We start from the raw sequence: 13,086 nt of genomic DNA, 5'->3' as shown, positions 1-13,086 counted from the left end.
CCATTGAGATCACATAGGGCAGCGTAAGATGGTTGAAATTACACTACGAATCATGCATGTTAAAACATCCATAAACCTATGCTAGCATGGCAAGTTCTAAACCCATATATCCACTTTCACATACAATAGAGATTAACAAATATACTCAAATGTTAGCTACGCATCCAAGAAGATTAAGCACAACCATACGAGGAAATCAATAATTCATCACACACTGAAAACTTTAAGGCAATCAACTACTAAACTCCATAAATGAATCCGTTAGAATCCCATGATAATGATGATTTCATAATCGAACGGCTCGTCATCATGGGTTCCAATGAAAACATTATAGTAAAAAGGTTCTGAATACTACAAGAGAATATTAAAGTATTAAGATTTAGAAACAAATCCGAAACGAGCATGCAAAGTATCTATAACGACTCGTGTATTTTTGAATTATTTAATATGTAATTATGGAAGTATTAATTAAATAAAATATATGTATTGGTTTTGACCGCTATGTGTTATTTGATTATTATATATGTGTGATTTATGGTGTTCCGGGTTGTCCGCGTGATTAATTATGGGGTCGTATTAAATCGTTTTCACTTTCAAAAGTGGACTTAGTGCAAATTCATTTGCATAAATATTTAGAATGCCTCTAAAATTATTTTTATGATTTTATAATTACAATAATTATTTTTAGGATTTTATAAAATTGAGAAATTAATATTTTATTAATTATTTATCTTTAAATGATTTTCTGATTGTTTTTATTTGAAAAATCCATATTTAATTCTAGAATTCTTCAAAAATTATGAAATTCATATTTATTTAAGTTTGGAATATTTCGAGAATTTTAAAATTATTTTGGAAATTTTCGGGATTTATTTCACCCGTGCGTTGATTCTTTTAATTGATAAAAGCGGGTATAAATTGCATTTCAGAAATTGTTTTAAAATTTCGGAATTTATGTTTTTATAAACTTCGGGATATTTCTAACATTTTAAGACTGTTTCCGTGATTTTCTGAATTTATTTTAAGTACAGCTCGGTTCGTTAATTATAAAATGCAGGTATAAGTCGCGTTTTAAAATTTATCTAAAAATTATGAAATTCATGTTTTATTAATTTGGGGATATTTATATAATTTTAAAACTATTTTGACATTTTTCCGAGTTTATTTTTCTGCAACTTGGTTCGTTAAAATTACGAATATGGGTCGAAAAATCCGGCATACAGGACACATGTTTGCTTACCAGAAGTATGTATTGCTATGTTAGTGTACGTGGCAGTAGAAGAATAAAAACAAAATATATCTTGATCAAAACCCACCCCTCCTTATCTCCTCTTTCCCTGTTATCTGTTTCCCCCCTCCCCGTTTCAATCGCCACCGTTTTCCTTTTTCATTTCGGCGACTCCTCCGCTGTTCCTACGGTTCCGATTATCTGCTCTGTTCCGGCCGCCTGGTCTTGGTTCAGTCAGGGTAATTATTTCCACTTGCTTGGTTTGTATATACAAACACATATGTGTGTATATATTCAGTTCTGTGCGGTTGTTGTGCTATCACCTGGATTCTCTACCTTTTCGGTTGATTTTGCAGCCGTCCCTGTGTTTCCTTTTTCATCTGTCCGCGCGTGTATTGTTATTCTGAATCCTGGGGTTTGTTCGAGTTATTTCTGAAAATTGAATGAATTGTTGATGAGTTTATCCGAATTATTCTATGAAAATTCGAGTAAATTCTTATGATTCTTCGAATTATTTGATTATCGGACTGAAATAAATTATTTGCGATCATAAATTTTATATATATTGGCGAAATTCGTAGGACACCCGTAATAAATGGGCACCACCGAATTTTACCGCCGTCGGCGATGAGCCTCGGTGAGCCGACGGTGGACTGTGATGTTTATTCTGAGTCCTAAGATTTTTAAACTATTAATTTAGTTCGTAACGTTATTTTCAAAAAGGATATATATTTATTGGGTATGTATAGATTATATCGAGATTGTGACTGGGATTTATGAAATTTGACTGAGATTGTTGTTGAGTGATTTGGATTATAAATGGTGGTTGTTGAATTAACTGTCTGATTGATTAGTTGTTGTGGACGTCGATTGTATTTGACGGGTAGTCCGATAAATGAAGGAGACGATGCCCGATTTCCGAGAAATTGAACTACGTAAATACGGGAACGTATCCGAGGATTATCGGGACGTCGAGTGACTATATATATGTGTGTGTTTTATACGAAATTTGATTGTACGATGTGGTGAACTGTTTTGCTAAAAGTAATAACCCTAATTTTGTAAAATGACGAGTATATACATGTTTTTTTCGAAAATGAACACCGAACCGATTTTTGAGAACGTGAACCCTAATTATTGCGTGTGTTGTTATGATGCGAATAATTACGAGTCGGGATTTGATATCATATGGATAGATTGTTAGCGAGGATATGTCAAGCATACCTAGACGTCTAACATAGGGTATTTCGACCCTGTAGGTTATAGTCGGAAACCTGAAAGTGGTCGATGGACTAAAGATGACCTAGTAGTCAGTCGGCGAGCTCAGTAGAGTTTTAACAAAAAAACTTGAGTATTGAAGTCGAATCCAATGTGATCTAGTGGTTGGACGTTAAAGCCTGAGCGGCAGAGTCGGCTCAGAGTTGATCAATAATAGTTGTAAAGCCCTGTAAGGCAAGTACTTCTAAACCCTTTTCGAAATGCAATGCAAATATTTTTAAATCCTCTCGTGACATATTGTTAAGTATTCAATATAGTTCTGCTTTATATTAAAAGTACCTTGAATCATACAACCTTGAACCCGAATCACATCATTTGATCTTTGAGCCATAAGCCTTATTCTTTGTAAACCATCCTTTGTTGATTTTCAAATACCAAACCACCCAAATATGATACTGCTCCCCAAATGCATAACTACTAAACACCAAACACTGGAACAAAATTGTTTGAAAACACAGAAACTTTTATACTCAAACCATTCTTTATAACATCAGAGAGCTATACCTTGAAAAATTATTAATTGTCTAATACTTGATCCTTTACGGACTGAAAACCGTTTCTTGTACATTACCTGATATACCCTTATGATATCCATGAGTTTTCTTACATTTTCATTCAAGTGTTTAATCATCATTGATTATGATCTTGTTATATCGATTTATGTTATTTATCATATTGAACTGCTTTAAAATTGGATAGTTTTTTTTATGTATGGACCAGATTCGTGGTCAGACCATATCAATGGTCAAGTTAGGCCAATGTGTGCCTTGGATCCAGAAGTTAGAGCAGTGTTGTGTGCTTTGCTCGGGGTTATACATGACTGATCAGCAGCCTAACCTTGGTTTTAAAAACTTAAAATGAATATCCAATTCTAATGATTATTTAGCAATAAACTTGATTCTTCTGAATCATCTCGTTAGATCATTGATTAACCTCAATTATTGTCATTGTGACTTGCTGAGCTAGTTAGCTCACTCTTGCGAATCTTTTTATGTATTCTACAGCTAAGAAGGATATGGTTGATAGCGAAGTTTCCCAGTTCAATGTACGAGCTAGGATTCCAGATTGAGTTGGATTAAGCTAGCAGGAGCTTATTGCGGTAGTGAGATAGAAAGATTGTAAGAATAATTTTATTATCAGTTGTAAGTTAAATTAGTTGGGATTTGGTACGTTGTAATAAAAGTTAAAGTTGTGGCTTGTTTTCATACTTTAACCTGTTGCGATCCGTGGTTATGTGAAGCAGGGTCATTGCAAATAATATTTCTTATGCAGGTATATATATTGTGTATGTGTTGTGGACCCCAAACTTCTGACCCGGGTTTGGAGGGCGCCACAGTATCGCCTAATTAGAAGAATATAAAAATAAGATGTACAACTAGATCTTCTTCTTCTTAGCCGTCTTGTGCTCTCCACTTTTTATTTTTCTTTAGTTCTGTCCTTCTGATTGATATCTTATGGTATTTATACTTCCAAATTACCTTGACCGCAAGAAACTTCCAATCAGAATCAAAACAGGATTTCTTTCTGCACGACCTAGCGCGGGCGCACCAAGACACAACGCGGGTGCGCTGGCCTTTTGTTCAAGCAGCACGGACACGCTAAGGTAGAGGGCGGCCGCGCTTGCCTTTTTCCAAAAAAATTTTGCTTTCTTTGTTTCTCGCTCTGCTCCTCTGGCAAGCTTTCGCCCTTCATTTCATGATCTCATTCCACCATAGAAGCATAGAAAAGTCCATTCTTGCCTCTAGTTATAGCTCTGTAAAGACTCAACAAACACTTGCTATCTGATGAACTCCATAGTTGGTCAGAGAATCCACTTTCATAGTCAACGCCTTTAGCTGAGTCGCTATAGCCGTAGCTGTATCCACCTCTAGAATTCCTGCTATCTTGCCTTGTGGTAGTCTCTGAGTTGGATTCTGATATTCATTAGCAGCCATCATTTCAATATTAGCTCATAAGCCTCCTCATAGCTCTTAACCCATAAGGCTCCACCTGATGCTGCATCTAGCATGGGTCTTGACTGTGCTCCCAACCCATTATAAAAGCAATTGATTACCATCCAATCAGGCATTCCATGATGATGACACTTCCTAAGCATCTCCTTGTAGTGCTCCCAAGCTTCACATAAAGATTCTCCTGACTGCTGTGCAAATTGAGTAAGAGCATTCCTGATTGCAGTTGTTTTTGCTATTGGGAAAAATTTAGTAAGAAATTTATGAGCAAGATCCTCCCATGTCGTAATAGAACCTGCTGGTAGAGAGTGCAACCAGCTCTTAGCTTTATCCCTCAGAGAAAATGGGAAAAGTCTCAGTTTCACAGTATCTTCCGAAATATCGTTGAACTTGAAGGTGCCACAAATCTTGATAAAATTCCTAATGTGCATATTGGGATTTTCCTTTGGAGCACCCCCAAACTGGACTAAATTCTGTAGCATTTGAATTGTGCCAGGCTTGATTTCAAAGGTATTAGCTGCAATGGCTGGTCTGACAATGCTCGACTGAATGTCATTGATTTTCGGTTGAGAATAATCCTTCAATGCTTTCGTTTCTGCTATTGGTTCTCCATTGCAATGACCATTTCCGTTTCTACTTCTTCTAGTGTGTCCTTACGAGATTGAAAACATGTTTTCATACATGCTCGCTCGAATACCTGAAACACACAAGCAAAGTAAAATTGGTAAGAGAAATTATTCGAGTCAGTGAACTTTAACGACCACTGATGACAAGCACATAAACTAAATTTAACACCGATCCCCGGCAGCGGCGCCAAAAACTTGTTAACACAAAAACATGCAAGCGTACGTGGTCACAAGTAGTATAAGATTAAGTTTAGTTCATTCCCATAGAGACTGGTTTAATTCAGAATATGCACTTATGCAACAATGTATGATTATTATTCACTGCTAAGACAAGTAACAAATTGGGTTTGATAATCTAAAAGTAATTATGCTAGAATGAATTAACTAAGACATTTAATTCAAGTTACTTATATGAAATAAAACATGGGATTCCAACTTCATTAAATACTTCATTCAGAGTTTATGCCTTTAATCATAGTATGTGACAGTTATGATAACTAATCAGACAACACGAAATTAGTACACGCTATCTTTCAATATACCTATACCCTACCACTCAACATCCACAAATTAGATGGAAGTTGGAAGACACCAATTATGTTTAGACCCTATATGTCTATAAGATTTGAAAACATAACGGTTTAAGAGCAAGTTATCCATTGAGATCACATAGGGCAGCGTAAGATGGTTGAAATTACACTACCAATCATGCATGTTAAAACATCCATAAACCTATGCTAGCATGGCAAGTTCTAAACCCATATATCCACATTCGCATACAATAGAGATTAACAATACAACTCAGATGTTAGCTACGCATCCAAGAAGATTAAACACAACCATACGAGGAAATCAATAATTCATCACACACTGAAAACTTTAAGGCAATCAACTACTAAACTCCATAAATGAATCCGTTAGAATCCCATGATAACGATTATTTCATAATCGAACGGCTCGTCATCATGGGTTCCAATGAAAACATGATAGTAAAAAGGTTCTGAATACTACAAGAGAATATTAAAGTATTAAGGTTTAGAAAACAAATCCGAAACGAGCATCCAAAGTATCGCCTAATTAGAAGAATATAAAAATAAGATGTAGAACTAGATCTTTTTCTTCTTAGCCGTCTTGTGCTCTCCACTTTTTATTTTTCTTTAGTTATGTCCTTCTGATTGATATCTTATGGTATTTATACTTTCAAATTACTTTGACCGCAAGAAACTTCCAATCAGAATCAAAACATGATTTCTTTCTGCACAACCTAGCGCGGGCGCGCCAAGACACAATGCGGGTGTGCTGGCCTTTTGTTCAAGCAGCGCGGACACGCTAAGGTAGAGGGCGGCCGCGCTTGCCTTTTGCCAAGAAAATTTTGCTTTCTTTGTTTCTCGCTCTGCTCCTCTGGCAAGCTTTCGCCCTTCATTTCATGATCTCATTCCACCATAGAAACATAGAAAAGTCAATTCTTGCCTCTAGTTATAGCTCTGTAAAGACTCAACAAAAATGCATCAAAAATACCACATACTTGAGGTCAAGTCATCAACTTAGGGGTGAGCGCGGTGCGGGCGGTGCGGGCGGTGCGGTTTTTTCCTAAAACCGCAAACCAAACCACACATGCGGTTTGATCAAATTTCCAAACCGTATCCGTACCGCGTACCCTCAAAAACCACATAAACCACACCACAAAAATGCGGTACGGTGTGGTGCGGTTCACTGCGGTTTTTACTTTTTAAGTTCGAAGAATTCAAATAAATACAAAACTTAGATTTAATTAAATTTCCGAATATTATAACAAAGTCGCCAAGATTCTTCAATAATACAAATTAGAAATTACACACTGTAAAGTTTAACATTGAAGTTGGGCTCGGCAATTAAATGAGTTCACTATTAAATAGTTGGCTTTGTATCCGGTGTCTCATTGTTTGTGAAGAAACACAAACAAGATGATCACCACGCAACAATTGGTCTTGCAGAAATAAGATTATCACTAAGCAAGCACTACCAGTATGTTAAATGAAATCAGACTTATTAAATGAAATCATGAAATATAAGTAAAATATATATATATATATAACATATTAAATATTGCGGTGCGGTACGGTTTAAACCGCATTTCAGAATTTTAAAACCACAACCCACTCCGCACCACGCGGTTTATTAAAAATTCAAACCACAACCGCACCATGAAAATTAAAAACCGCGTTTTGCGGTGCAGGCGGTTTGTGCGGTTTTCAGCTCACCCCTACATCAACTTAAGCCGATATGAAGCGTTCTAAATAAATATAAAATCCACTTATCAATGTGCTAGAGCAAAGAAAAATAATGAAGAGCACAAATGTGACTTTTGATGATGACAAGTACCCTAGATTGGACTGCATTAATAAAAGTTAAGCTAAAGCTTTGAATTTTGAAAATCTCAACCTTGACAGTGATTCTGATGATGATGATGGAAAGAATGCAGACAATGAAGAAGAAGAAGCTAGCGAACCAGTAAATTCTGTAAATGAAGATCCACCTCAAAATAGAAACTCACCTGAATTTGATAGCAGAAACTCAGGGGTAGAAAGATGTGATAGTTCTGCAAGTTACGCCATGGATGAAGGAGATGAGGACACTTCAAGTCATTAAAATCATCACACCAGAAATGGGATAGAGTCACACTAGATATTGCTGTGAATATGTTGTGTACTTGATGATTAACTAAACAAAACATCTAAGTAGATTTTACTTAGTGAACTAATGTAGCACTCGACGGATAAGAATTATAGTCCCGACGAATGATTAACTTATTATCCATCGAGTGAGTAGCTTATGTAATAATAAGTTTGTAGCACAGTGTTGTATGCACCTTTGTATAGAATCTGTAGCAGCATATAAGTCATGTTGACTTTAACTAGATATGCAGAATAGGTTGATTAACTGTACATAAGCAATGTCTTATAATTCTGTATAAGTGAAATGAAGTCAAGTTCCAAAATAGCTACCAACGGATGATTAACAAAGCTTCGACGGATGATCAAATGACTACCAACGGATGATTAACAAAGCTTCGACGGATGATCAAATGACTATCAACGGATGTTTAACATAGCAGTCGACAGATGATCAATTAAGTCATCGACGGATGATTTGAAAGTCGACGGATGATCATATCAAGATTCAAACATCAGTTGAACAGTGAAAGCTGACACACAGCCGTCGAGTTGGATACAAACACACTGTGGAAGCCCATTAACTGGGTAATAGAGGACAAAAAGCAGCAAAGATCAAGACTGTTAGATTTTATATTTGTTCAGTTCTTTTGACTTTGTAATTTTGGTAATATATAAACCAAGAGAGTAGCAAATAGAAGAATAAGCGTGAGAGCTAAGAAACAAAAACAGAGAAATCTTTGTAAGCACTATCTTTAGCATTTCCTGTATTCTTAGCAGTTCTATTTTGTAAGCAGCTGTGAGCATTTCTGCACATAGAGTCCTCTCGATATATTATATATATCTCTGGTGGAATTGTTTAAATCCACCAGAAAGTTTTTAAAGACTCTTGTTTTTAATTACTTATGTTTTGATTCATTCAAGTTTATATTCCGCATTGTGCTAATCAAAACAGATATATCCATAATCGAGTTGAACATTTTTATTTCAAGAAAAAGGTTCAAGAATTCCATTCAACCCCCCTTCTGTAATTCTTGCTATATTGTTAAGGGACTAACAATTGGTATCAGAGCAAGCTCTTGATCTACAAAGAGTTTAAAGATCAAAACAATTCAGCAAGATGAACAAGAAAGATGTTGGAGTCAAGATTCCTTTTCTTGATAAAGATAATTACCATCATTGGAAGGTAAATATGCATCTTCACATGCTTTCACAAGATGAGGCTTATGTGGACTGCATAGAAAGAGGTCCTCATATTCCAATGAGAGCTGCAACAGGAAATGAACCATCTGTTCCAAAGCCAAGACATGAATGGTCTGATCCTGATATTGAGCAAGTCAGGAAAGATAAAAAGGCCATGAACATTCTGTTCAATGGTGTTGATGCATACATGTTTGATAACATCATCAACTGCAAGACTGCCAAGGAAGTTTGGGACACAATACAGATAATCTGTGATGGTACTGAGCAAGTAAGAGAAAATAAAATGCAGCTCCTGATTTAGCAATATGAGCATTTTCACAATGAAGAAAGTGAGTCACTCACTGACATTTTTTATTAGATTCCAAAAGCTACTAAATGGTCTTAAATTGCATGGAAGAGTCTATCAGACTAAAGACTCCAATCTGAAATTTCTCAGATCTCTTCCAAAGGAATGGAAACCAATGACAGTCTCATTGAGAAACTCACAAGATTATAAGGAGTTTACTTTGGAGAGACTGTATGGCATTCTGAAGACCTATGAGCTTGAAATAGAGCATGATGAAAGAATGGAGAGAGGATAGAAGAAAGGAGGATCCATTACACTAGTTGCTGATCTGGAAAAGGAGAAGGATGTGAAGATGGAAGCTGTGGAATCAACTTCAAAGGCCTGTGAAAGCAAGGGCAAAGGGCTTGTAACACCCCCAGATCCGGGGTCGGGGATCCGGGTCGTCACGGTCTTTCTTTCCACAATATCACTTCACTTAATTAATAATAATTAACCTTATGCTGTGACCCCACACTAACACATACCACAACCCGTTATAGTCTCAGAGATGAAATTGAAATAAGTACAAGTCTTTGAATCCACAATTTAAAAGTTATTACAACCCAAAATGATTACTTAATAAGTTTACAATTAATTGCCATTATCTGCCACAAGTTATAATTATACATAATTGATTCTCAAAAGTAGAAGGTCTGATCTACAGATAGATCTACTTCTGCAGCTATAGCAGCTATGATCTCAATGGGAAGGCGCGAGGCGCTTCCCACGCTCTTGCGCTGGGTCTGCTGGAGTCTGGCCATCTTTCCTAACTGTTGTTGTGTGATGAAGAAATAAAGCAAGAGTGAGCATTACAGCTCGCAAGATAATATATAGTGTAAACAATAACGCAAGCATCTACATGGATAACTTGTTGGAAACCTTTATCAGGTGAAAGATAATTACTTACTGGATATAAGCAAAAACAAGGGATGAAGTTATCAAATACTTCACTATACTTATATCATTTATAAAGCTACTTGAACTACCACTGTTCAAAGTATTATAGGTTTCAAAAGGTCCTCCCATAGATGAGACCACAAGTTAAGACTTGAATAGATTCAATCTTTAAAATATTATTGAATGAAATAAAGTTACGAGATACTTTATTTAGTCCCGATATATATCCACATATATATCTCTTAAACATTTCCTGGAACCTCTGTTATGTACAATATGAACAGAGTTTGTAACATCCAATGAATTTTGGAAAGGAAAAGAATTTTGGCATAAACCTGATATCTTGCTGATCAGGAAAAGATACCAATAAGTAACCTTTTCTACTAGTAGATGGATGAATCCCCCACCGGTCATCACCCTGGCCACATAAGGACCTTGTGCTGGACCGCCACCCGGCCTCTTACGCGTTGATGGACTGCCACCCATCCACTTACACTTTGATAGACCGTACCCCGGCCTGTCGCTTATGCCGACTCAATTAGATGGGCTTACTTCCCGAACGTTGGGTAAGTAATCAATTCATTTGTTTTCTCAAAACAGCAACCATGTTGCGAATGTAAAATACACCACAGAGCTGGATCCCCCAGGTTTTGAGCGAGTATTTAAATCCCCTTTGAAAGGAAGATCTTAAATATAAAAATGAGTTTTGGGGTCCACTCTAACTTTAAGAATCATTCTGAAGACTCGAAAACATTTTTAAGAATGTTTGGAGTACTGCTGATTTATTAAAATAAATCAGTCCCGATATATTCGAAATATCTGAATATTATTATTTAAATAATATTCTCATAAAGATAATCCTTATTAAAAATATTCGAAGTAGAAGTTTTAAAACTCATACTTGAAATGAATAATAAATAACAAAAGATATACTTATACGAAAGTACTATCTTTATTTGAATAATCGAAAATAAGTTTGATTATCGAAACGTTATTCTTTGATAAAATAAAGAATATTATTAAATAATAAGCGGAGTCATAATACCTCGAATGAATATTATAAATAATATTCATTAAATAAAATAAACGGAGTCATACATCCTCAAATGAATATTCAAATAATATTCATTAAATAATATAAACTGAGTCATAAGCCCTCGAATGAATATTCAAAATAATATTTATTTAATAAAATAAAAGTAGTCATATGTCCTCGAATGAATATTCGTAATAATATTCACTTAATAAAATAAAAGTTATCGAATAAACCTTATTCGATTAATAGTTTTGAAAACTATATCAACATATATATATATATATATATTTAATATATATATAATATACTCAGGAACATCGACTCCCGGTTTAGAAATATGTTCACCTTTTGATCCCCTATACTAAGGGTAAACTCAAATACTGCTTATCTCTAGCATAAGTATTATGCAACTAATAAGCATTTGAATCAACAAATATATAAATCAAGAATACGAAACAGGCATGCATATATACCATATCACGTGCTCCAATATATCGCAAGAATTTGCTAATAACAAATATGCATTTATCACAAGATCATGCATATACACATATACATCACAACAACAGTTTATACGGGTAGAAAACTTGCCTGAGCGACTGGGGGTTATAAATGGCTCGGGACGAGTCTGGTAACCTATAAACAACATGTGAGTTAGAATTAAACCAAAGTCACTTGTAAATCTATACTGTAACCAAATTAGACTCTAACGCTCGCTTTGCGCTTACTGATTCTCTTAAGTCACTCGAGTACCCTCGGCTCCACCATTTTTAATAAATTAACCTTTACGAGTTTTAAGGCGATTCTTTCGCGAGTGTCTTACTAACTACCTAACACACTTAACATAATTGTTTCATACACTAATTAACCCTTTTTAGGTCTTTAACCTATGTTTCAAAGTAAGGTGAGGGGTAATGTTTCGTTCGCGAAATGTCGTTACTTAAAACGGCCGTTTCTCCTAAACCGTACATCGGAATCAAACGAACCACATATCAAAACGAAGCTCGTAACATGAAATATCTAAACATGGCAATGGTCAAAACCTAGAAGGGAGTTCTCGGGTCCTAATGTTATGAACAAAAGCAGTCTAAAGTAAATCGGACATTACGACGGCTATGTTTACGCGATTTCCCAATTTTATACCATTCCAATTCAACCACCAATCAATCCCAATTCATTCATACAACCAACATCCATCTAAAACAACTACAACAGTCCCAACACCTCAAGTTCTTCCAATTTATGTTGTTCTCATCATGAATTTAAACTATACTTAATTCCTTTAACAAATCAACAAGATTCAACATTCATTTCACCACCATTCTAACCCAAACTCTAAACCAACAAGCATTAAACTACTCTATTACCATAACAACCAAAATCATCCTAATATACAAAGTAAAGCTAGGGTTTGGAGATGATATACCTTCCTTGAAGTGATGTGAGTAGCTAGGAAGCCTTAAGAAGCCTTGAGATGTCTTAGGGATGCTTGGATCTTAAAGGAAAACAAGAAAAAATCAAGTTAAAAATCTTTAAATCACTATTCATTATCTTCTTCATTGATTTCTTGAAGAATATTGTGAATGATTTGGAGGCTTAAACTCATAGGATAGCCATAACTATGCATAAGGAGTACTAGAGAATTATCTTACCAATATAGAAGCTTGGAACTTGAATTTTGAAAATTCTTATCTTTGAAATGGGAAAAAGCCGAGAGCAATGTTCTTGGTGAAGAGAAATAAAATTTTTGTTTTGATGAAATGATTTGTTTTGGCTTGGTGGATGTAGTTTTGTTTGGATTTTTGGTTAATTACCTTATTAACCTTGTCTTTGTGTGGTTATAAACCAACCACACCTCCTCCCTCCCTATGTCATGCTTACATCACCTTATTG

At 35.4% G+C, this 13,086-nt stretch overlaps 1 non-coding gene across 1 annotated transcript; it reads left to right on the top strand.

The window, feature by feature from the left end:
• Positions 1 to 4,572: 4,572 nt before the first annotated feature.
• Positions 4,573 to 4,679, top strand: LOC141710224 (small nucleolar RNA R71). Its single transcript, XR_012570755.1, has one exon. It is a non-coding gene; the product is annotated as a small nucleolar RNA R71 (small nucleolar RNA).
• Positions 4,680 to 13,086: the final 8,407 nt, after the last annotated feature.

This window comes from Apium graveolens, chromosome 2 (genome assembly GCF_009905375.1).
Source record: "Apium graveolens cultivar Ventura chromosome 2, ASM990537v1, whole genome shotgun sequence".
Lineage (NCBI taxonomy): Eukaryota > Viridiplantae > Streptophyta > Magnoliopsida > Apiales > Apiaceae > Apium > Apium graveolens.
The sequence above is the reverse complement of the archived record's forward strand: the minus strand, read 5'-3'. Positions and strand labels throughout refer to the sequence as shown.